This window comes from Rana temporaria, chromosome 4 (assembly GCF_905171775.1).
Source record: "Rana temporaria chromosome 4, aRanTem1.1, whole genome shotgun sequence".
NCBI lineage: Eukaryota > Metazoa > Chordata > Amphibia > Anura > Ranidae > Rana > Rana temporaria.
In genome coordinates, this window is record NC_053492.1 from 353,317,552 (window position 1) to 353,342,879 (window position 25,328).

Below are 25,328 nucleotides of genomic sequence, written 5' to 3' on the forward strand. Positions count from 1 at the left end.
CAGGTAAGCTTTATTACTACCTGTAGGTAAAAATCGAATTTGAGAGTTTACTTCCACTTTAAGCCTGGGTTCACACTAGCGCGATCTCAGAGATCACATGTGATTCGCACCCGCACTGTAATGCTGATCAAATGCGATCTCGGAGCAATGTGAGTTCATACAGTTGTATGGCTGAACTCGCATTGGATTCGCACAGAAAATAGTGCAGGGACTTGTTTTTCCCTGCACTAGAATGGGATCGCATAGGCGTTTTTACCTATGCGATCCGATTCCTGTGCGAGTTCACCGTTCGCATTGCGATCTGTAAACTAAATTGGGGGTGTCATTAACTTTGTTAATGACACCTGCAGAGGTTCGCACAAGGCAGTGTGAACTGCCTCCAGGAGAGGAGCGACGTGAGAACCGGTGCTGGAATAACGCTGGTTCCCGCATCGCACTAGTGTAAACCCAGGGTCAGGCACAGAACCACTTGACAAGGGAAATCCCATTGGGGATGATTTACTAAAACTGGAGAGTGCAAACTCTGGCCTATCTCTGCATTGAAACCAATCAGCTTCCAGGTTTCTTGATCAAAGCCTAATTGAACAAGCTGAAGTTAGAAGCTGATTGGCTACCATGCACAGCTGCAGCAGATTTTGCACTCTCCAGTTTTAGTAAATCAAGCCAATTGTTTTCAATGGTGCCTATTCTAATCAATGCGACTCAGAACCAGGGCCGGATTTGCTCTCCCTGCCACCCCAAGGCCTGGTTCCGCAATGCACCCCCTCCCCGCCAACCGAACCCTCCCCCCCCAATCAACGGAGAATGGGCAGCACGGTTAGTTCAATTTTATGTTTTTTTTTCGCTTTTTTTTTGTAGCTTTTTTTTTTTTTTGTATAATTTTCTTATTATTTTCCTTATAATTTTTCTTATTCTTTACATTTTTATTTTATTATTTAATTAATGTTTCTTTTTATTTATTTATTATCAATTTTTTTCACTTAACTTTTTTGCTATCACACAGGAGAAAACAATTCCCTGTGTGATAGCAATTGGAGGAGACATGTTCTCTTTATTGACCCTGTCACCTCCAAAACAGGAGTCCTAGCACTGTGCTAGAACTCCTGTCACAGCTGAGATGGGAAGAGCACAGCTCTCCCCTATCACTGTGTACATCGGCAGCAGGGACAGGAGAGGACGGAGTTCTGAAGATAGAGCCAGCAGAGAGAGGTATATGGGGTGGGGGGAGAGGGGAGGCTGGACGGAAGCACACATTTTACAAGTGATTTCAGGGACATCGCCGCAATCACTTGTTAACAAGCGAGCGGATTCCCCCATAACTTACCGCCCTTAACTGTATGTTCCAGGCGTCGGGGGACTCCATGCCACTGCCACCCCTTGGCGCCCTGCCGCCCCAAGGCCTGGCCTCAGTGGCCTTGTGGGAAATCCGGGCCTGCTCAGAACAGTGTAATTTTGGACAAGATTCCTGCACTACTTTTGTGTGATTTACAGTGCGACTTGGCCCAGGAGAATTTGCAAAGTCACTTCAAAGTTGCAGCACATAATCGCATGAAAGTCGCAATGCGGCAGTGTGAACCGAGCCTCAGCATTACAATTACATTGCTTTGAATGGGTCTTCCCATATGCAGCTATTCGCAGGATGCCCTGCTGAGTCTCCCGTGGATAATCACAGGTGACCCCACCCACAACAGTGAGTGAGGCCTTAGGGAAAATAATAAATACATGTCTAATTATGTGGGAGAAGAAGGACAGCAATGATGTTAAGTGTTAAGATGTTAAGTTTTGGACTTAAAGGGGTTCTAAAGTTACAATTTTTTCCCCTAAATAGCTTCCTTTACCTTAGTGCAGTCCTCCTTCACTTACCTCATACTTCCATTTTGCTTTTAAATGTCCTTATTTCTTCTGAGAAATCCTCACTTCCTGTTCTTCTGTCTGTAACTCCACACAGTAATGCAAGGCTTTCTCCTTGGTGTGGAGTGTCGTGCTCGCCCCCTCCCTTGGACTACAGGAGAGTCAGGACTCTCTCTACGTTGCAGATAGAGAAAGGAGATGTGTGTTAGTGGGTGTTCTGACTCTCCTGTAGTCCAAGGGAGGGGGTGAGCACAACACTCCACACCAGGGAGAAAGCCTCACATTACTGTGTTGAGTTACAGACAGAAGAACAGGAAGTGAGGATTTCTCAGAAGAAATAAGGACATTTAGGCTGCTTTCACATTGGGCGGTGGAGCCGCGGTGACGGTATAGCCGTGCTATTTTTAGCGCCGCTATACCGTCGTATTTACCGCGATATTCGGGCGCTAGCGGTGAGGTTTAACCACTTGCCGACCGCGCTATAGCAAAAATACTGCTACAGCGCGGTCGAGTTGTTTTGACACGACGTCCCTGGGACGTCCTCGTGCACTTCCTCGTTTGCGCACCCCCTGAGACGCGCTCGCGGAAGTGTCCGTGCTCGCCGGGTCCAGGGGACCCGACGCAACACGGATTACAGTGAAGAGCCAATGATAGCGGCTCTTCACCACCTGATCGCTCCCTCCAATGAGAGAGCAGAGAAATGTAAACAAAAAAAAGGTCATCCTGAGGTCTTCTCTTCTCTCCTCACACCGATACAGCGTGTGAGGAGAGAAGCGATTTTTAAAGTGAGTGAAAATCTACATTGTGCCCAGAAGAGCCTAGCAGTGCAACACAGTGCCACTACACTACCCATCAGTGCCCCTACAGTCCCAATCTGTGCCACCAGTGCCACTACAGTCCCCACCAGTGCCACTACAGTCCCCACCAGTGCCCCTACAGTCCCCATCTGTGCCAGCAGTGCCACTACAGTCCCCACCAGTGCCACCTCTGCCACTTCAGTGCCCATTGGTGCTGCTAGTGTCTGTCAGTGCCGCATCAGTGCCACTACAGTACTCATCAGTGCCGCCAGTGCTCCATCAGTGCCACTACCGTGCCCAGTGCCACTACAGTGCCAATATCCCATTTTTTTTTTTTTTACCAAAAATATGTAGCAGTACACATTTTAGGCCAAATTTATGAGGAAAAATTACTTGTTTGCCAAATTTTATGATAGAAATGAAGAAAAATTATTTTTTTTACAAAATGTTCATTCTTTTTTCATTTATAGCGAAAAAAATAAAAACCGCAGAGGTGATCAAATACCACCAAAAGAAAGCTCTATTTGTGGAAAAAAAAGGACAAAATTAATTTGGTTACAGTGTTGCCTGACTGAGTTATTGTCATTCAAAATGTGAGAGCACCGAAAAAAAATTGTACCTTTACCACCCCTTTAATAGTGAACAGGACACCTGGTTATGGCTTGTTTTCTTCAGTCACTGAAAAAGGTGCTCACATTGATAAATTGGGTCATTTCCCTCCTCACCATATTCAAAAACGTTTTGCCTACAGTTACATGCTAAAGTGCGCACTGCAGAACACACCTGACAGAGGGATTAGAACACCTGTCAGGTTTTTATTGCTGTCTTTATTCCCATTTGAGAGATTCACACCCTTCATTTTTTTAGATGAATTCTTATAAATGAGAGTGAAAGAAAACTCCACATTTTGGGTGATCACCGCCCTATGATCTTCCTATGGGTAAATCTTCCTATGGGGGCACTAGTTCTGGTGACAGTGAGGCCTCGTACACACGGCCGAGGAACTCGACGTGCCAAACACATAGAGTTCCTCGGCCGGTTCAGCCCTGAAGCCGCCGAGGAGCTCCCATAGAACAACGAGGAAATAGAGAACATGTTCTCTATTTCCTCGCCGAGGTCCTCGTCGGCTTCCTCGGCCGAAAGTGTACACACGGCCGGGTTTCTCGGCAGAATTCAGCCAGAAACTCGGTCGGAAGCTGAATTCTGCCGAGGAAACTGGTCGTGTGTACGGGGCCTGAGGGATTTCCCCTCACTTCCTGTTGTGGCTATGTGACAGGAAGTGAAGGGAAATCTTCTATGTGAAGGGATACAGATGGCATAAGACCCTAAAGTATATGATAACCTTCCCTAATAAAAAAAAGTTTTGGGCTTTGGTTTAAAGTAACATCTTCTCACCCAGATCAAGCATCCTTTTAGCTGGGTCTTCAGGTCCCAGGGGTGGGAAGGACTGCTTGATCACATGACCCCTGTGATTGGCTGTCATAGAGGTCATATGATCATTGCTATAGACTAAGATCTGTCCTTGGCAGCTCGGTCGCTGTGCTGGGAGTATGCAGTGAGCACACATAGATGGGCTGTCCATAGATGGGTGTTAAAGCCCACCGGTGCTCTTCACCCCTGCATATACGCGTTACAAGGTTAAAGCTTGCCTTTTTTTAATCTTACATTCATCAGGCTCCTCATTCGCACTCTGAAAAAAGAAAAAACAATTGGGGAGGCTTCCATATTTTGGCCTAGGTGAGAATGGCATCCCACCACATTCCAGGAGGCTTCAGGGCTGTGTATATCCTTAGCACAGCGCCATCAGGTGGCCGCCTGCTAGTAGCTGGAAGAGACAGACAGCCTCCTGATGACGTCACATAGAAGATGGCAGTGCCAGACTGGGCAATGCAGTGGCTTACACCAGGTGACAGCGGGGCAACTTTGTATTTGCTGGGCGAATATGCTACTTCAGCTCACCCCAGATGACCAGATTGGGATGGAGGGGGGGAGGGGGTCAAGTTCCCTTTTATACCAGGGTTCACACCAGCGTGCATGTGTATTTTAATGCATCTTGAGTGCCAGTTAACAGCAGAATGCAGTGCAGGTATCCTGTGTTCCTTGTTCCAAATGCATTGGGTATACGATCTGCTGTGGGTGTCAATGTAATCCTAAGGATACCCCCAAATGCAGCCCACAGATGCATTAGCACTGGATTGCATGGTACCCACAGTGAGCAGGCAGGCTCTTTATTGCAGAAGTGACATGCAACTTCTCTTCTGCAATAAAATACACCTACCTGCCCGTTTGCTGTCTTTTCCAGCATGTAAACGGAGCCACGCATGCGCAGCTAAGCCTACACTGCCAGCCTGGACTTTGTGTGCTAAGAGTGACGTCATCCCGCACTGGCCAATGAAGACCAACACACAGCAAAAGATGCCGGCGAAGGACAGGAACAGTTGGAGGACAGGTAGGGAGTGACGTCATCCCGCACTGGCCAATGAAGACCAACACACAGCAAAAGATGCCGGCGAAGGACAGGAACAGTTGGAGAACAGGTAGGTTTAGTTCTGCTTTAGACCTGGACGTTGCTGATGCTGCTCTTAGGGGTGTCTGGTGGGTTAGGCAGAAAAAAAACGCTTGGAGCCTGTAAACGTGAGTTAAAGTGATTGTACAGGCTCATTATTATTTTTTTTATATTATTAAACAACAAACATGTCATACTTACCTGATCGGTGCAAGGGTTTTGCACAGAGTGGCCCTGATCCTCCTTTTCTAGGGTATCCCAGCAGCACTCCTGGCTCCTCCTCATTGGGAGCCCCCACGGAGAGACGCTTTCCATGCGGGCACTCCCGAGTCCTGCTGCTGCATCCATTGACACAGACAGCAGGACTCGGCCCCGCCCCCGTGTCACTGGATTTGATTAACAGCAGCGGGAGCCAATCAATCTATCCAATGAGGACAGAGACAGCGGCTGGAGCTGCTGGGCTTGTCGCTGGAATGATTGGGTTCAGGTAAGAAAAAGGGGGGCTCTGCAGCATAGCTGCAGCTGGGTAAACAACCACCGGGGTTTTTCACCTTAATGCATTCTATGTATTATAGTGAAAACCCGGGGGTTGTTTACCCAGTTTGGTCATTTTTACCTACAGGAAAGCCTATAGTAAAACTTACCTGTAGGTAAAATGAATATCTCCTAAATGTGCACCATTTAGGAAATATTCACCTTGCATGCAGCAGAGCATACGCTCTGAAGGTCGGGCATATCGTTCCGGAAATTCAGAGCTTCATGCGCAGGAGTGACGTTGTCGCGGTTTCGGCCACTCATTGCCAGAACCCGTGAACCCAGAAGAAACATCGGGGGAACATGTCAGCTCCTTCAGCGCTGACCAGGCGCCGATGTGGAGGCTTTGTTCAAAGGTAAGTATTTCATAATGTGCTAGTATGTGATACTTACTAGCACATTATTAGGTAGATTTAGAAAGACTTAGGCTGGCGTATCAGTAGATACGCCAGCCTAAGTCTGAATGTGCGCCGGCGCTGATTTAAGCGTATTCTGGAAACCAGATACGCTTAAATTAGGCTCAGATACGAGCAGCGTAAGTGTCTTACACCGTCGTATCCTAAAGTGTAATTTTTAGGCTGGCTGCTAGGTGGCGCTTCCATTGCGGTCGGCGTAGAATATGTAAATCACAAGATACGCCTATTCACGAACGTACGCCCGGCCGACGCAGTACACATCCGCCGTTTACGTAACGCATTATCAGGCCTAAAGTTATTCCATCAAATAGCTGGAATAGTAATGTTAAGTATGGCCGTCGTTCCCGCGTCGAAATTCGAAAATTTTACGTCGTCCGTGAATAGGGATTTACTTCATTTACGTCCAGGGCGAAACCAATAGGCCCGTGCGGCGTACTTTGCCGCAATGCACACTGGGATATGTAGGCGGACGGCGCATGCGCCGTTCGTAAAATACGTCAATCACGTAAGGTCACCCCCCATTACCATAAAACACGCCCCCTCAGCTAAATTTGAATTAGGCGCCATTACGCCCGCCCGATTTACGCTACGCTGCCGTAACTTAGCAGGCAAGCACTTTGTGAATACAGTACTTGCCTTGCAAACTTACGGCAGGGTAGTGTAAATGCCATATGCTACGCCGCCGCAACTATGCGCCCGCCATCCTGAATCCAGCTATATGCCTTTATCTTGCAAGTTTTTTGTTTGTTTTTTCCCAGCAGTTTAATTCCGCTTTAAGTCCCTTTTCACACCGGCAGTTTTCAGGCGTTTTAGCACTAGAAATAGCGCCTGTAAACTGCCTCCCATGCCGCTCAAGTGCTTTCACACTGGGGCGGCGCACTTGCGGGACGGGGGAAAAAAGTCCTGCAAGCAGCATTTTTGGGGTGGTTTGGGAGCGCTGGATTTAGCCCTCCCAAAACGCCCTTGCCGGTTGCAATGACTGGGCAGCTCTTTATAAGCGCGGCGACATGGACATGTTTAACCCCTTCTTTGGGGTTAAACGTGCCCGCTAGCACCCAAAAAGCGCTGCTTAAAACACTGCGAAAACATGCAGCGCTTTACCGCTAACGCACGGGCAGCCCCACTGAGAACGTGGTCTAATGCCAGCCACTTTTAGCACGTGAGTGTTAATTTGTTTCATTGGCCAGAATTATTATTCTGGCCAATGAAATGAATTAACGCTCAAGCAGTTGACGCGTCTAAACGCGTTACACTCGTTAACCAGCGCCACGTGTTTTTACTGCCAGGGGGAAAGAGCAAAACGTCCCGTGTGTATGAGGTCCATGGGCTGCCCAAGAATCGCACTGATGAAGTGCGTGCGTCTCCTGCGTGCGTCGGGGGGCCAATACGAATTAAGACGTTGGCGTATTTCTGCACGCTGCAGCGAAGCGCTCAATCTCCCCAGACGCACAGAGGTGACGCTCTGATCACACTGGATGAATAATTTAGAGGTGTAATCCTACCTGGGAGGACTTCTTCCTTGTCTCATCCACTCTATGAATTGTCACCAGAAAAAGTCACCGACTTCCACTGATCGCCTACAAGTCAGACAACATCCCGGCTGCTGGAAGTCCCGTCCAAGTGCTGCACCCTCCGGACACTCCACTTCTCCCACCCAACATCACACTGACACTTCCACCGGGGACACTCTGCACACTCCTCCGCCTCCTTCTTCCTGGGATACAAGTTACATGAGCCAGGGATCCCGCAATGGTGGCCGCCTCTCTCACCACTAACTTTGTCTCCCAGGTTCACACTCCGACTTCGCTCAGGATTTCAGTGCGGGCGGCTGCCGTGAAACTGAGAGAACGTGGCAGAATCACAACACGGCCCCGCCCACTCCGCGCTCTGCTCTCCTCTGACTGATATAGCACACGATGTACTGTACTGTACAGCAATGAGCGCCACCTGCCGGATCATGTCAGTACGGCAAAATTTCATTGTGCTTATTACAGCAATGCCTGATACACACGATGAGATTATCGGACGAATAATCGCCCGTTTTTTTTTTTTTTACATTCTACTCCCAGATCGAATCTGAAGAGTTTACAAAAGTCACATAAAGCGGAGGTTCACCCTTTAAAACATTTTTTGACATTACACAAAGTCGCGCCATCCTACCGACACAAGGCCGGTGTTTTTTTTTTTTGTCAGCACATACCTGTTAATCCCGATTTTCACCTCACGGCGATCCCGCGGGAGTGGGCGTTCCCAAGCACTGCCTGTGATTGACAGGCCTCCGAACGGCGCATACTGCGCGTCACAGGTTGCCGGAAAAACGGGATTAACAGGTATGTGCTGACAAAAAAAAAAAACACCGGCCTTGTGTCGGTAGGATGGCGCGACTTTGTGTAGTGTCAAAAAATGTTTTAAAGGGTGAACCTCCGCTTTAAATTCTTGTATGACAGAATAATAATTCGGAAGTAATGTCATGTGTTGTAGTGTATTTGTATTGCGTTTTCAAACGACAGCTGTACTCAGGGCCGGTGTATTGTCACAGTTTGCTGCCTATCCTAGAATGCTCCGGAAGTCACGTGGCGGCCAACTGTGCATGCGCGATGCGTTCCAAACGCAAATGCGATGCGTTCCAATGCATTCACGACAGTGCACACCAGTGAAACCTCGGTCGGCATCCAGGCTCTTTCCTTAACATCCCCGTGGATTGGAGGATGTTAAAAAAAGAGCCAGGAGGCCGAGTGAGCGGAGCGAGCCGTCCGAGCGAAGCGAGAACGTGAGGCCGACTGGCCACTTTCCTCTAAATCCACGTCGCCCTGAATGCCGGGTTCGCTGGTGTGTACTGTCGAAAATCCATTGGAACGCATCGCACTTGCGTTTGGAACGCATCGCGCATGTGCAGTTGGCCGCCACGTGACTTCCGCAGCATTCTAGGATAGGCAGCAAACTGTGACACTACACCGGATTAACATAGGGTCTGTTGGAGCTGCAGCTCCAGACCCCTTCCTCAAGATAGGCCCATTCCCCCCCCCCCCCCCCCAAAAAAAAATCACAAAAAAAAAACGACTTTGAGGATTGTAGCTCGGCTATCAGGGGTCACAGAGACTACACATTTGGGGAGTATGTAGTCAAAGACCTACTTTACCAGTGGTCAAAAGTGGAGGCTGCTATCATTTATGGTTCGGGAGATACGGGGCTGCTTGTGCAGCCTGTCAGAAGCTACATACAGAGCGGCCAGTTTAAATACAAGCTGACACACTGCAGCAGACTGATAGGATGAGATCACAGGGCATATAATAATTATTTGTATTTTACTTATGGTAATTAACCCCTTACCACCCAGGCCAATTCTGACACTTCTCTCCTACATATAAAAATCATAATTTTTTTTTTTGCTAGAAAATTACTCAGAACCCTCAAACATTATATATATATTGTTTTAGCAGACACCCTAGGGAATAAAATGGTGGTCTTTTCAACTTTTTATGTTACACGGTATTTGCGCAGCAACTTTTCAAATATGTTTTTTTGGAAAGAAACTGTTTCATTCATAAAACAAAAAACAATACAATGATCAGTGTTGCTAACTATAGCTGGCAGCACTGATTGTTTTGGGAAAAACCTGACAGGCTGGTTGTACTTAAGTCAGATAATAGATTGACTTGTGTAAAACCAGCTAGCCCATACATAGATTGACTATGGCTGGTCTCTGCTTAATTGGCATAATTTCAATCCATATATGGCCTGCTTAACCACTACGCAGTCCCTAAGCATCCTTCCACAAACCCATACATTTTCCTTCCCAGATTCCTTCATCCTACTCACCTGTACATAGTGATCACTGTCATACCCTCCACAGTTCTCTACTGTACATACTGCTCACTCCATACCCTCCACACTTCTCTTCTGTACATACTGCTCACTGTCATACCCTCCACACTTCTCTCCTGTACATACTGCTCACTGTCATACCCTCCACACTTCTCTTCTGTACATACTGCTCACTGTCATACCCTCCACACTTCTCTCCTGTACATACTGCTCACTGTCATACCCTCCACACTTCTCTCCTGTACATACTGCTCACTGCCATACCCTCCACACTTCTCTTCTGTACATACTGCTCACTGTCATACCCTCCAGACTTCTCTCCTGTACATACTGCTCACTGTCATACCCTCCACACTTCTCTCCTGTATATACTGCTCACTGTCATACCCTCCACACTTCTCTCCTGTACATACTGCTCACTGTCATACCCTCCACACTTCTCTCCTGTACATACTGCTCACTGTCATACCCTCCACACTTCTCTCCTGTACATACTGCTCACTGGCATACCCTCCACACTTCTCTCCTGTACATACTGCTCACTGGCATACCCTCCACACTTCTCTCCTGTACATAGTGCCCACTGTCATACTCTCCACACTTCTCTCCTGTACATACTGCTCACTGTCATACCCTCCACACTTCTCTCCTATACATAGTGCCCTCTGTCATACCCTCCACACTACTCTCCTATACATAGTGCCCTCTGTCATACCCTACACACTCCTCTCCTGTACATAGTGCCCACTGTCGTACTCTCCACACTCTTCTCCTGTACATACTGCTCACTGACATACCCTCCACACTTCTCTCTTATGCATAGCACCTGCTGTCATACCCTACATACTCCTCTCCTGCCCAAAAATTTCATCGGAGGGTCCCCAGAGACCCGCATGGAGGAGCCCAAAAATGTAATCGGAGGGTCCCCAGAGACCCACATGGAGGAGGAGGAGATTGTGAAAACAATACCACAGCCAACGGAGATTTGCCTGATATTTAGAGTCTTGTACCCATGTGCTGTCCCCAGAGATGTCATCAGAGGGGCCCCAGAGACCCGCATGGAGGAGCCCAGGACTTTAATCGGAGGGTCTCCAGAGACCCGCATTGAGGAGCCCAAAAATTTCATTGGAGGGGCCCAGAGATCTGCATGGAGGAGGAGGAAGAGATTGTGGAAACACCACCACAGCCAGCGGAGATTCCCCTGATATTTAGAATCTTGTACCCATGGGCTGTCCCCAGAGATGTCATCAGAGGGGCCCCAGAGACCCGCAAGGAGGAGGAGAACATGAAGAGGGCAGAGCAGCCAGTGGAGGAAACCGTAAGAGGAATTGAAAATGACCGTCCATAACCCATCAGCTGGTTTTCATTCCTGACCCGTCCTCAATTCTGGTTTAGCTGGGCAGTCCTGATGTGTGTTCTCATTCTGAAGTACGTCCTGCGCCAAAATTACCTGGCCAGAATATTAGGATGCTATTTGATGTTCCTGCAGCTGAGCGGATTTGTTTATCTACTGACCGATATCTGGAGCAGCAGGGGGACATCCTTTGAGGACATAATCCAAGAACTCATCAGCTGGTTTTTATTTCTGACCCGCAATCCATTCTTGTTTAGTTTGGCGCTCCTGATCTTTGTTCTCATTCTGTAGTACGTCCTGCACCAAAATCACCTGGCTAGAGTGTTAGGACGCTATTTGATGTTCCTGCAGCTGTGTGGGTTCATTTATCTAGTGATCAATATCTGGAGCAGCAGGGGGACATCCTTTGAGAACCTAATCCTAGAACTCATCAGCTTGGTTTCATTCCTGACCCGCACTCGATCTTGGTTTAACTGGCTAGGTCTGAAATGCGTTTTCATTCTGAAGCGCATCCTGCACCAAAATGACCTGGCCACAATATTAGGATACCATTTGGAGTTCCTGGAGCTGTGCGGATTCATTTATCTACTGATCGATGTCTGGAACAGCAGGGGGACATCCTTCGAGGACCTAACCCTAGAACCCATCAGTTGGTTTGCATTCCTGACCCACCCTCCATTCTGGCTTAGCTGGGCAGTCCTGATCTGTGTTCTCATCCTGAAGCACATCCTGCACCAAAGTTACCTGGTCAGAATATTAGGATACTATTTGAAGTTCCTGCAGCTGAGTGGATTTGTTTATCTACTGATCGATATCTGGAACAGATGGGGGCCAACCTTCGAGAACATAATCCTACCCCTGTATATAAAATGCTGGCGATTGGTACCATAGGGTGGTCGCCAGGCTCTGGTCAGTCTGGTCCAGAGGGTGGGTGGCATTAGAGAACACAGTCCCACCCCTGCTTATAAATGCTGGCGATTTTTACCATAGGGTGGTCGCCGGATATGGTCAGTCTTGTCCAGAGGGTGGGTGGCATTAGAGAACACAGTCCCACCCCTGCTTATAAATGCTGGTGATTGGTACCAATGGGTCAATAACTGTTCTCCATCGTGGACTTAGGCCGGAAACCATCGCTGGGGTCCTGTATTGGGTTGGAAGGATCTCATCACTCCCAGCTTCACACCTCCTCGAGCTTCCCTTTGTGCTAAGCTAAGCCAGCGTATAGAGAAGCTCAAACCAAAAATGGTGATCGGGAACGGAAATATCTTCCCACGAAAGAGTGACATCACCCCACCGAGTGATGTCATCATTCCACCAACAAGCAAAAATGCAACGAGCGCCATGGAGGAGACTGACATTCCCCTTCCCAGCATTGCACCTACCAACAATAACACTAAGCCTTTGAGTGATGAGAGCCTTCCAACCAAATACAAGACCCCAGCAATGGATTTCATTCTTAGTCCATGATGGAGAACAGTTATTGTCCATCCCTGAGTCGCGAGTTGTAGGAAAAATGTGGACAGCTCTATGGGAGAGACTGATAATGCCGTTCCCAGCATCACACCTCCTTGGGCTTCCCTTCGTGCTAAGCTAAGCCAGCGTATAGAGAAGCTCAAATAAAAAATGGTGATCGGGAACGGGAATATCTTCCCACGAAAGAGTGACATCACCCCACCGAGTGATGTCATCATTCCACCAACAAGCAAAAATGCAGCGAGCGCCATGGAGGAGACTTCCTTTACCATTCCCAGCATCGCACCTACCAGGAGCAACACTGAGCCTAGGAGTGATGAGATCCTTCCAACCCAATACAGGACCCCAGCGATGGTTTCCGGCATAAGTCAACGATGGAGAACAGTTATTGTCCATCCCAGAGTCGCACGTCGTAGGAAAAATGTGGACTGCTCTATGGAGGAGACTGACGTTCCCATTTGCAGGGCCACGCCTCCTAGGGATCAAAGCAACGACATCCCACAGAATGGTGGTCTCCTCTCATTACCGAGTTCCCTTATGTCACCAGTGACTGATGACATCAATATGCTATTGGATTCCAGTATTAGTCAACAGAGGGCAACACTGGCTGTTGATCCCAATGTGGAACCTTGTAGTAATCAGACCCGTCTTCACCTACGGGAATTATTCCAGCTAGTGAAGAAGCGCAAGGCAACCAAGGAGGACCACCAGGATTCTTAAACCGGATCTTTACTTTTCATAGCGCTACAGCGCTATGGTGTCCCGGAGCCACTGCCAGCTTTGGCCTGGTGGCTCCCAGGTGCCAATCTCCGCCCAATTTAATTGGCCGAGTTCAAGTATCTCGGCATTGCCGGAGTTGTGTGTTAAGCTGCGCAGTTATTTAGTTATATTATAAATAGTGCAGTGTTAGTATAGTGTGTTATTGTAGTGCAGTGTTATTATAGTGTGTTATTGTAGTGTAGTGTTAGTATAGTGTGTTATTGTAGGACAGAGGAGCCGGGGGGGGGGGGGTTCAGAGATGGGGCAGAAGAGCAGGGGGTACAGAGGTGGGGGCAGAAAAGCAGGGGGTACAGAGGTGGGGGCAGAAAAGCAGGGGGGTTCAGAGGTGGGGGCAGAAGAGCGGGGGGCACAGAGGTGGGGCAGAAGAGCAGGGGGTACAGAGTACAGATGTAGGGCAGAAGAGCAGGGAGGTACAGAGGTGGGGGCAGAAGAGCGGGGGGTACAGAGTACAGAGGTGGTGCAGAAGAGCAGGGGGGTACAGAGGTGGGGGCAGAAGAGCAGGGGGGTACAGAGTACAGAGGTGGGGCAGGCCCCATAACAGGCCTAAACGTTCTTTCCAAGGTAATGGAAAAAGCAGTGGTACAACAGTTGCAACAGCATCTAGATACCCACAATCTACTGGATCCATTTCAATCGGGTTTCCGTCAAGGATACGGGACGGAAACAGCATTGCTCAAAATATGGGACGACGCTCTCGAGGCCGCAGACGAAGGAGAATCTTGTCTTCTGATTCTGTTGGACCTAAGCGCAGCCTTCGACACTGTAGACCACAAACTATTACTGACTCGGCTAGCTGACGTAGCCAAAGTCGCAGAAGGTGATTTATCTTGGTTCTCCTCTTTTTTGGAAAACCGATCACAAATAGTGAAATTGGGACCTTTCACTTCTGAGAAACGCACATTATCGTGCGGAGTCCCTCAAGGATCGCCTCTATCGCCGGTGTTGTTTAACATCTATCTTCGTCCTCTTTTTGAAATCATTAGTAGCCAAAAACTACTTTATCACTCCTATGCAGACGTCACGCAACTGTATTTCCGCATTTGCAACAAAAAGGATCATCATCTCAGTCTAGAGACATGCCTCTCTTTGATAGAGAACTGGATGACGAAGAGTTATCTTAAACTCAACGGCTCGAAAACAGAACTTATCCTGTTTCACGCCAAGCGTCTGAATCAACCTGCAACAACTTGGATACCGCCGCCCATTCTGGGCAAAATCACCACCCCTAGCGCCAAAGTCAAAAGTCTTGGGGTCATCTTCGACTCTCACATGACAATGGACGCACAAATAGGGTCAGTAGTCAACGGATCTCACCATCTGCTGCGCCTACTTCGCAAACTTACTCCTTTTATTCCCAAAGAAGACATAGCGACCGTGGTGGGAGCAATTGTAAACTCCAGATTGGATTATGCAAACGCCCTTTACCTCGGACTCCCAAAGTACCAAATCGCTCGTCTGCAAGTCGTTCAAAATACGGCCGCCAGACTAGTGACTGGGAAAAAACCCTGGGAATCAATCTCACCTTCGCTGAGATCCCTTCATTGGTTGCCAGTAAAAGACAGAATTGCTTTTAAAGCACTCTGCCTAACGCATAGATGTATCCATGGGAACGCTCCCCATTATCTGTGCGAAAAAATAAAAGCTCACAACCCCAATCGCGTTCTGCGATCCACCAACCAAAATCTGCTTCAGATACCGAAAGCCAATTACAAGTCCAAAGGAGAAAGAAGATTTGCGGTCCAGGGTCCCAGACTATGGAACGCTTTACCAACCAGCATTCGGTTGGAGGAAAACCATTTAGCATTCAGGAGAAAGATCAAAACTCATCTCTTTTGATATCAAAGGAGACAGGAACAACGAGCGCCCAGAGGCGATTTAGTTCGCATGTGTCGCGCTATATAAGTTATTCATTCATTCATTCAGAAGAACAGGGGGGTCCAGAGGTGGGGGCAGAAGAGCAGGGGGGTCCAGAGGGGGGTCCTCTCTTTTTCTTTCCTTCTCTGTCTCTCTTTCTTTCCATCATCTCTGATCTCTATTGGACATCACTGATGTACCCCACTCAGCGGGGGTGGGCCTTATAGAACAGAGGCCATGTATGGGCAGCACAGAGGCTTAGTGGTTAGCCTTGCAGCACTGGGGTCCTTGGTTCAAATCCTTACCAGGACACTATCTGCATGGAGTTTGCATGTTCTCCCTGTGCTTGCGTGGGTTTCCTCCGGGTACTCCGGTTTCCATTCACAACATTAAAAGACATGCTACTTTTTGCGTTGGTGGTGCAGTGGTGAGCATAGCTGCTTTCTAAGCAGATGACCCGGGTTTGATTCCCGGCTAACGCCATCTCCAAGAGATCTGCCTCACCTTCTAAGTGTATCGAGTCCCCAGGGGGGGAAAGTGTTATACAGATAAAGTGTTGAATATATATGAAAAAGGAAAGAGATTTGTGGGACTTTGCATGAAGCACACTACTAAATGAGCATAATAATTGTTTATTTACAAAGGGCATACATACATACATACATACAAATTGGTAGAGAAGGTATATATAATGTAATATAATAAAAAAGGTCTCGACAGAAATCATCAAAACAATTGATAATACACAATTATTCCAACATGATACACATAATAATGGACCTCGGGTATGTGCGCCTAAATAGTACCGGTAACATTTTTACATGGATAATAATAATTCTTTAACCAATTAAGGACCGAGTCCCTTTCTGAGATTTGGTGTTTACAAGTTAAAAACATTTGCTTTTGCTAGAAAATTACATAGAATCCCCAAACATTATATATATTTTTTTCTAACACCCTAGAGAAAAAAATTACGGTCCTTGCAATACTTTTTGTGACACCGTAATTTGCGTAGTGGTCTTAAAAGCACACTTTTTTGGGGGGGGGGAAACACTTTTTTGAATAAAAAAATATGACAACAGTAAAGTTAGCCTAATTTTTTTATATTATATTTTAAAATATAATGTTACGCCAAGTAAATTGATACCCAACATGTCACGCTGCAAAATTGCGCTTGTGGAATGGCGACAAACTTATACCCATAAAAATCTCCATAGGCGACGTTTAAAAAATTATACAGGTTGCATGTTTTGAGTTACAGAGCAGGTCTAGGGCTAGAATTATTGCTCTCACTCTCAGGTCGCGTACACATGGTCGATCCATCCGATGAGAATGGTCCGAAAAATGCAGGTTTCCTGGACCTCGTTCTGGTGTGAACAGGGTTTAAAAGATTCTTACTTTCCTTCTCAAAACCTCTTTGAAACACTGTTCAGAAGCTTTATTTGTTTACATCATATAACAACATTTTTGTTACATTGTATTTACTTTGTCTCATTCACTTGTAGATGAAAGGAGTGACCTTTGATCTCCGTATGATGTTAGTTAAAACAATCTAACCAGTGGAATTTGTTCTTATTAGCCCCTGGTTAACACTAGCCAGCTCTAATTAATGATTTTATTTCCTTCTCCTGGTATTTTTCCTGATGATAATTTTTAGTTCTACCTTTTTTTTAACCATTAATATTTAAATGTTTTTAATTTTTATTTTAGATTAAATGTGCAAAAAAATAATATTTTTTTTTTATAAATAACATCTCGATGTCTATTACCCAAATTATTTACGTTTTATCCACAGTGACACTAGAGCAGGGGTGGCCAACCAGCGACCCGGGGGCCACTTGTGGCCCGCGGAGCCCTCTGATGTGGCCCGCGACCTCCTGATCTGGAATGGCGGGTTGCAGGTTGCAGACCCACCATCCCAGAGCATCAGTGTTGTGAATGAAGCTGGTCGTAGAGGAAGAAAGTGGTTGCGGAGCAGAGCCCCATAAGCCGGTGCTTCCTCTAAAGCGCTGGCTTTGGTCACAGGCGGAGTCTATGGCAGATTTCAGTTAACCCGCAGGATAGACACAGGTGCACTACGCTGCGCCAGCGGTGTGGGTAAACCACAGCACATCAGTGTGAAAGCAGTCTTAGGCCCTTTTCAAACGATTACCTCCGACCAAATGGGACCCTCAATTCATCTCTATAGAGCGACAGGTGTCCGTTTACGACCGCCTACCACCAATCTGAAAAACAGAAGGGAATTCGTCCCCTTCCATCAGGGTGGATCGGAGGGCCTATAGAGTAGCCGTGACCTGTCATCTGCCCGCTCTGCTCATTGTGGCCCACGACTGGTTACCAAGTTGATTAAGTGGCCCTCGCTTTTCAAAAGGTTGGTCACCTCTGCACTAGAGGGTCTATTTATAAATAATAAAAATTGTACAAATGTGTCAAACATTCACACGAAAATATAACACCATCACTTGTCTAATAATAATATTTCCTATGCACGTCAGCCTCATCTAGCGGCACTTAATTTCTTGAAATATCTAAATCAGGAAAATATTGCATTATGGTCACTAGAAGACGCTAACAATCATAGGAAATAATAATGTATGGCAAAATATGTAAATTGTTTGTTTGGGTTCTGTAAAAGTTAAAGAAGAGGGTTTGGGACTTTAAACGAGACACAGGGCTCCATCCCCGTTGAATACATGATGAGGAGGGGTTTTGGGACTTTTTAATGAGGTGGGTAGGTGGGGCCAAAGGATCAGTCACCGTAGTAAAAAATAATTTGATTGGCTTTTGTGCTGTGGGGCTATCGGGAAGTCCATTATTATAGATGTTGATCTATACACTTGCCCCGAATTTACCAGCCCCCTTATGGGGGATATGTTATCTTACAGTATATTTATGTTATGGTTTTTCAATAATCATCATTGTTATTTAGTTTTTTTGCCATTCGTGGTGCAGCTTTTGTGTATCCCAGTGGGGTCTGGGGCAGATTGGCTGTCCGGTCTGTCAATTACCCGGGAGCTGCGAGGTACGTCAGGTCAGGTCAGGGTTTTTTTATTTTTCACCATGTATATGGTTTATTTTTCTTTACTTTTTCTTGCTTTTTCATTTCTTTTTCTTGACCTTAGACATTCCACAGCACTGATACTTATGTTAATATTTGTGATTTTGGGTTCTAGTAACTCTTATATATACACATTTTATTTTACATTCTAATCAATTTTAGAATCCATATCAATACGCATCACCAGTGTGGATTATCACCAGCACATTTCATGGGGATTTCTTTGTGCGCCTGGCCTTTCCTCATTGGGCTCTTCCCTCAGCTCCTGATCTTGGCCTATTTCGCGGGCTGCAGCTACTGACCCCATGTGGTTTACACTCTATTGGTATGTGAGTATCCATTGGGGATGAGTGATTCTGTCTTTTCCCCCATATATATACCCTCCATTTTAACAATGCACATTGCACTCCATTGATCGGTCTTAGTATATAATTTTGCCCCTGAAGCCACTGAAGAGTGTTTGATACACGAAACGCGTCGGACTTACATCATGCATCAAAATAACCATTTCTCTAATAAGGTAATTTATACCAGTATGGTTCTATCCAATATAGTACATATACTTACTAGGGACGAGCTTGATGTTCGGGTTGAACATAAGTTCGACTCAAACATCGGGTGTTCGTAGATGAGCGAACATTATCGGGCGCTCGCGACAAATTCTAACGCCCCGTAATGCACTGCGAGATTGCAGTGCATTGCTGTATGATGATTGGCCAAAACATGCGCCTGACCTGCATGCTTTAGCCAATCCCAGCGCCCTCTACTAAGAGAGCCATAATTGGCCAAAGGCAGGGTGCCTTTGGCCAATCATGGCTCAGGGGGACTATGTCCACGCCCCACACTATATAAGGCTGCTTACACGGCGGTCCTGTGTAGTGTTGTTGGTGTGGACAGAGGGATAGTTTATTTACATTAAGCAGGCAGGTTATTCACTTAGTGGCATGTGTAGATGTGTGTATACTCATACATGCATGAAAAAATTATTTTATGATCTATTATTCAAGGGGTAGGTGTGATTAACATGTGTAGTCATGCATAACTGACCAGTACACATATTTTTTTTTTTTAAACATGGTTCTAAACATGGCACTAGTTTACTGGTATTTACACATCTGTGTGTGCAGGTCCTTTGAAAGAAAATCAGGTAAGTAAGAATTATGCCTAAACATCTAAAAACGTATGCCCTGTACACACGATCGAATATCAAATGGAATCTAATCCGATGGATTTTTTTGTCGGATATCCGATGAAGCTGACTTTCATCAGTCTTGCCTACACACCATCGGTCAAAAATCCGTCCGTGTCCAAACGCGGTGACGTAAAACACTACGACGTGCTGAGAAAAATTAAGTTCAATGCTTCCGAGCATGCGTTGACTTGATTCTGAGCATGCGTGGATTTTTGACCGATGGACTTCCACACAGACGATCGTTTTTTTCTATCGTTTTTTTATCTATAGGAACATTTTTAAACATGTTCTATTTTTTTTCACCGATGGAAAATAAACCGATGGGACCCACACACAATTGGTTTGACTGATGAAAACAGTCCATCGGTCTGTTTTTATCGGACAAACCGATCGTGTGTACAGGGCTTTAGTGTTTAAGGCATCCATATGGAAGAACCCTAGAACTAGTCAAAAATGTTTTTTTATTATTATTACGTCTTTTTGTTTATAGGTCATATAGAAAATTGTTTGTCCCAAAAAATTGTATATGTATAAATTGAGATTTTCCTAGCTTGTGACGGAAAATATTAGTTATATGAAGACAGGAGGCGAGTATCTTATGCATTATCTTTCCTTTAATAATGCCCACAGCAGAAATACAACTTTAGTGGATTTTGGTAAAAAAAAATAAAAGAACTTTAAACAAACTACAAGTCCCAGCAGCCCCTTGGGCCTATCAGCCAATCACGTGGTCCTTGCCAGTATATAAGGGGCTGCCCCTTTAATCACTTCCTCTTTCTTGGAGCGAACTGTCAAAGACTTGAAACCGCGAACTTCAATTCCAACTAGTCTTCCGACCATCAACGATTTGGATTCGGTGAATCGAGTAAGTAGAGGTCCCAACGGGGACAACAAAGGAAATTCCTCCGGAAATTGCTCAGCCCGTGGCTCGCGTGTTGCGGTCCTCAGTAACCTGGAACAATATGAGAAAAAAAGACCATGATAGGGTTGGGTCGGGAGGGAAGATACTCGCCTCCTGTCTTCATATAACTAATATTTTCCGTCACAAGCTAGGAAAATCTCAATTTATATATCAGACAGGAGGCTCATATCTTATGCAAGTTCAAAGTCATACATAGATATAAATACAATAACAATCAAATATACATCTAATTAACCACCGAGTTATAGAACCGACATAGATACGTGTTCCTCCGGTCTAAAGTAGAATTGGCGGAAAGTGGATTCGGAAGACCAGTCCGCCGCTCTCAGAAGATCCGAAAGCGAACCTCCCGAGGTGATTACCTTCGTGGCCATTGCACCCCTGGAAGAGTGTGCACCGAATCGTGTAACGTCAATCCCAGCCAAGCCCATGGTGGATCTAACCCATCTGGCCAGAGTGGCTGAGGAAACCGGCAGGTGTGGGCCGACGTAAGAAATAAGGAGTTGGGAAAGAGACGGAGACCGAAGCGGGGCCGTCTGTAATTCATACGTCTGTAAACAGCGAACCACGCATAAACGTGGATGTGATGGGAAAAAGGGATAGAATACAGATTGTATCCCTGTCTTTGTTCTACGAACTACTGAAAACTGTACGCCTTGAGGTGAGAATTGGCGTCTGGATATGTCCAGGGCTCTAACATCGGATATGCGCTTGATGGAGACAAGGCATAAAAGGACTGTGAGCTTGAAGGACAACAGTTTTAGCGGAAGAGCGTCGTTGTCTTCCCATGTAGAAAACATGTTCAATACCCTGGAGACATCCCAGGTGCTTTGATATTTGGGGCGAGGAGGACGTTGGAACCTAACGCCTCGTAGGAGACGACACACCACTGGGTGTTTGCCCACTGGAAGGGAATCTACCGGGGAATGGTAGGCCGAAATCGCAGAGCGGTATACGTTAATGGAGCTATAAGATCTCCCGGATGCGAAAGAATCTGCCAGGTAATTAGCAACCATTGCTACAGGTGCGTGAACGGGATCAATTTTCCGTTGATCACACCAACGTACCCAGGTTCCCCAGGCTGATCGGTATGCCGATCTAGTCCCGGGGGCCCAGGCCAGGGCGAGAAGGTCCCTAGCTGTTCGTGAAAGGTCGCAATCTGCGCCTGACACCCCGAAATCAGCCAAGCGAGGAGATGAAGGTTGTGATCCACGATCAGAGGGTGGGGTTCTCCTGCAGGATTGGAGAGGAGGTGAGGAACCCGGGGAAGCAGCCTGGGGAGATCTATGGTCATTCCCAGGAGAAGGGGAAACCACGGTTGTGTTGGCCACCAGGGAGTGATCAGCACAGCTGAAGCTTGCAGGTTTGCCACCTGCAATAGGAGTCTGAGGATCATGGAGAAGGGAGGGAACGCGTAATGTGTCCCTCGCGGCCAAGCCTGCCGAAGGGCATCTATTGCCAGGGCTTCGGGGTCCGGCCTCCAGCTGTAAAAGCGAGGGAGTTGGCAATTGAGGCGGGATGCGAACAGGTCCACGGAGAGGGGACCCCATAACCGGAACAGAGAAAGGAATACCGTCCGATCCAGTCGCCAATCGCTGGAATCTGTGAGGTATCTGGAATTCCAGTCTGCGATCAAGTTCGAGGCCCCCGGGATGTATTCCGCCAGAGGAACGACGTTGCGTTCCAGACAGAAGTGCCAAAACTCTTTTGCCAGGTTCGCCAGAGCTTTGGATCTGGAACCTCCTAGGCGGTTGACGTATTGGACTGCGGTCACATTGTCCATCCGCAGCAATACGCAACAATTGGAGGCGTTCGGAAGAAGACTCTTGAGGGCGAAGAAGGCCGCCATGAGTTCCAACGAATTGATATGAAGCAGGGATTCCCCTGCGGACCATGTCCCTCCTGTGGTGGATGTACCGCAGCGAGCCCCCCAGCCGTGTCGACTCGCATCCGATTCTATAATATAATCCGGATTGGAGCTGAAGATGGTCTTCCCGTTCCAATCGATGGCGTGACTCAACCACCAACGCAGTTCTACTATCGCTTCTGCGTCCAGAGGTACTTCGTCTGCATAGCGAAGACCCTGTCGCAGGTGGAGTGCTTTGAGTCTCTGAAGGGCTCGGTAATGGAGGGGAGCCGGGAAGATGGCCTGAATAGAGGCCGATAAAAGTCCTACTAATCGGGCCAAACCGCGTAAAGATACACGCCGTTTGTACAATATGGCACGAATCTCCTTGCGGATAGTAGTTAGCTTGGCTTTGGGTAAGCGAAGTATAGAGTGTTTGGTGTCCACTAAGAACCCCAAAAACTCCATCTCCTGTGAAGGGGTCAAGATGGATTTCTCGTGGTTGATGATGAAACCTAGTCCCTGGAGCAGTCTGACGGTCCAGGTGGCATGGGTCATCGCTTGGTGGTGCGATCGGGCCATTATGAGGAGGTCGTCCAGGTATATGATTAACCGGACGCCCCTGCTCCGTAAGGCCGCCACCACCGGCTTCAACAATTTGGTGAAGCACCACGGGGCGGATGAGAGTCCGAAGGGGAGGCAAGTGAACTGCCACAACCTGTCTCTCCAAAGGGACCGCAGGAGGTGTTGGGAAGCAGGATGAATGGGGACTGTGAGGTAGGCATCCTTCAAGTCCACCTTTACTAGCCAGTCCTCGGGGCGTAACAAGTCTCTCAAATAGTGGATCCCCTCCATCTTGAAATGTCGGTAGACGACATGTTGGTTGAGGGTCCTTAGATTTATGACGGGGCGAAATCCGCCATCCTTTTTTCTTACTAGAAAGAGGTTGCTGAGAAACCCCGGGGAGACTGGGTGAACCTCTATCACGGCCTGTTTGGTAAGAAGGGCCTGAAGTTCTAGGTCTATGAGTGTTGAACTTTTGTTTGAGAATTTGATGGGTTGAGGCATTACATTCATTTCTGGCAAGGAGTACAGTTCTATCTGATATCCTGCCACCGTGTTGAGTATCCAGGCGTAATCGCAGACCAAGCGTGGATAAAATGTCTCAGCCTTCCCCCCAAGAGAATGTGACAAGGATTCGGGTGTGTGACACTCACCGGTATTAGGTCTTGAGCGGGGGTAGCCTCTCCCTCCGCGTCCTCTCCAGGGTCGTCCGCGCGGTGGAAAGAAGGGGGCTGGTTGCGCCACCGGGATTGGGTAGGATTGTGGAGCCTGGCTGTACTGAGCGGGAGCTCTAAAGTATTGCCTGCCTGCGGAATAGCGACCGGCAGAACGGCCCCTGTTTCTGCCGGCCCTAGGAAAAACCTTGGTTGACCCTGATTTCTTCAGGGATGATTGGGCTTTGTCCAAACTGGTGTATAATCCCACCATCTTATTAATGTCCTTAATAAGTGAATCGCCAAAGAGCATACCTTCGGCTGAAGGGCCTGGTTCTGAGTCTGCGAGGTGGGCCAATTGAGGGTCTAACCTCATAAGTATGCAGCGGCGACGCTCCGTGGAGCAGATGGTATTGGCGGAGCCTAGTAGGCACACTGTTCTCTGGGCCCAACCTCTAAGTTGGTCCAGGTCTACAGGGGTCCCCGTGGAGGAGGCCTGTTCGGCAATGTTCAGTATTTTGGTGACTGGGCCAAACAGGTCAAGGATTCTATCCTGAATAGATCGGAAGGATCTTTCAATCCCCTTTTTGGAATATTTACCTTGCTTGGTAAGGTACCTGAGAAGTACTGGGGTGACTACCGTCTTTTTCGGGATACAGGGACGGGGGCACTCCGCCCTCAGCTTACTGCGGTTATTCTTATCTACGGACCTACGGGCCCAGTATTGAATATATTGGGCTACCTCCGGGAGGGGAGCCCATTCGCCAGATCGGGGGTGAGAAATCCCTTCTGGGTCGAAGAAGGGTTCTCCCCTGGCGTCTAGGATAATTTCGCCCTGGGTTACAGGGGTGGCGTTGTCAGGTGGCGCCATATGCCCACTACCCTCATAATCCGTATCTTCCTCAGACTCATAGGCGTCTGACGCCTCAGATCCTGTGGACGAATCTGATGTGTCCACAAAGGAATCTGGTTTAGTCCGTTTGGCGGACTTCTGCCTCTGCTTTTGCTGCTCCCCGAGGCTCAGGGGTCGGTGAGAGTCTGGTAGGGTAGTGGGTCGGCAGACCGGGTTGGGTGCTGCCTGGGGCACATTATTTACTTCCCCTGCCGGGGAGTCGTGTGTTGTGGAAACATGTTTGCGCTTGTGCGTCGCTTTGCCCTTTGTGGGCGGTTCACCACGGCCTGGGGGTCCAGGCATGACAGGTGCATTCAATTGTGATACAGGGGCGGAAGCCATGGCCATTTGCACCGAGTGGTTTATTAATTCCTGTATCTGGGCAGCAGTAAGGAAAATAGGGTTCTGGGGGGTAATATTTCCCTCAGTTGGCATGGCAGAGAATTCAGAGCAATCCTCATCAGCCATGATGGTTTCTCAACTAAACTTGGAAGTACAGTTTTAGGGAAAAATATATATTTTTTGCACTCAGCAGTAATCTCTCAGTGGTATCAGCAGATACTGTGGGTATCTGACAGAGGATAGGCGCTGAAGGGGTTAATGGTTTTAAAGATATCTCTATTTATGGGCCGCAGGGGATACTCTAAAACGTCCTACCGTACCGCCAGGTCACTCCACACTGGAGCCGTGGCGTACGATAGGAAGATCCCCCGTTCAGGAGAGCGTAATCTCGCGAGATTACGTCTCCTGCATGCTGGTAGGTTGGAGCGGAGCTCCGCCGGGCACGCCTCCCGCAGCGCACTGGACGTTG

The 25,328-nt window shown here is 47.5% G+C and overlaps 1 protein-coding gene and 1 non-coding gene across 3 annotated transcripts in view; one reads left to right on the top strand and one right to left on the bottom strand.

The window, feature by feature from the left end:
* The window catches only part of UTRN (utrophin), a 910,930-nt gene extending 902,998 nt beyond the window's left edge, over positions 1 to 7,932 (bottom strand). For both annotated transcript variants that reach the window (XM_040350827.1, XM_040350824.1), the window contains exon 1: positions 7,607 to 7,932. The gene's annotated coding sequence lies outside the window, so the exon portion shown is untranslated. The remainder of the gene's footprint in view (positions 1 to 7,606) is intronic.
* A 7,868-nt stretch (positions 7,933 to 15,800) lies between these two features.
* On the top strand, positions 15,801 to 15,872 carry TRNAR-UCU. Its single transcript has one exon. It is a non-coding gene; the product is annotated as a tRNA-Arg (tRNA).
* The last annotated feature ends 9,456 nt before the right edge of the window (positions 15,873 to 25,328 follow it).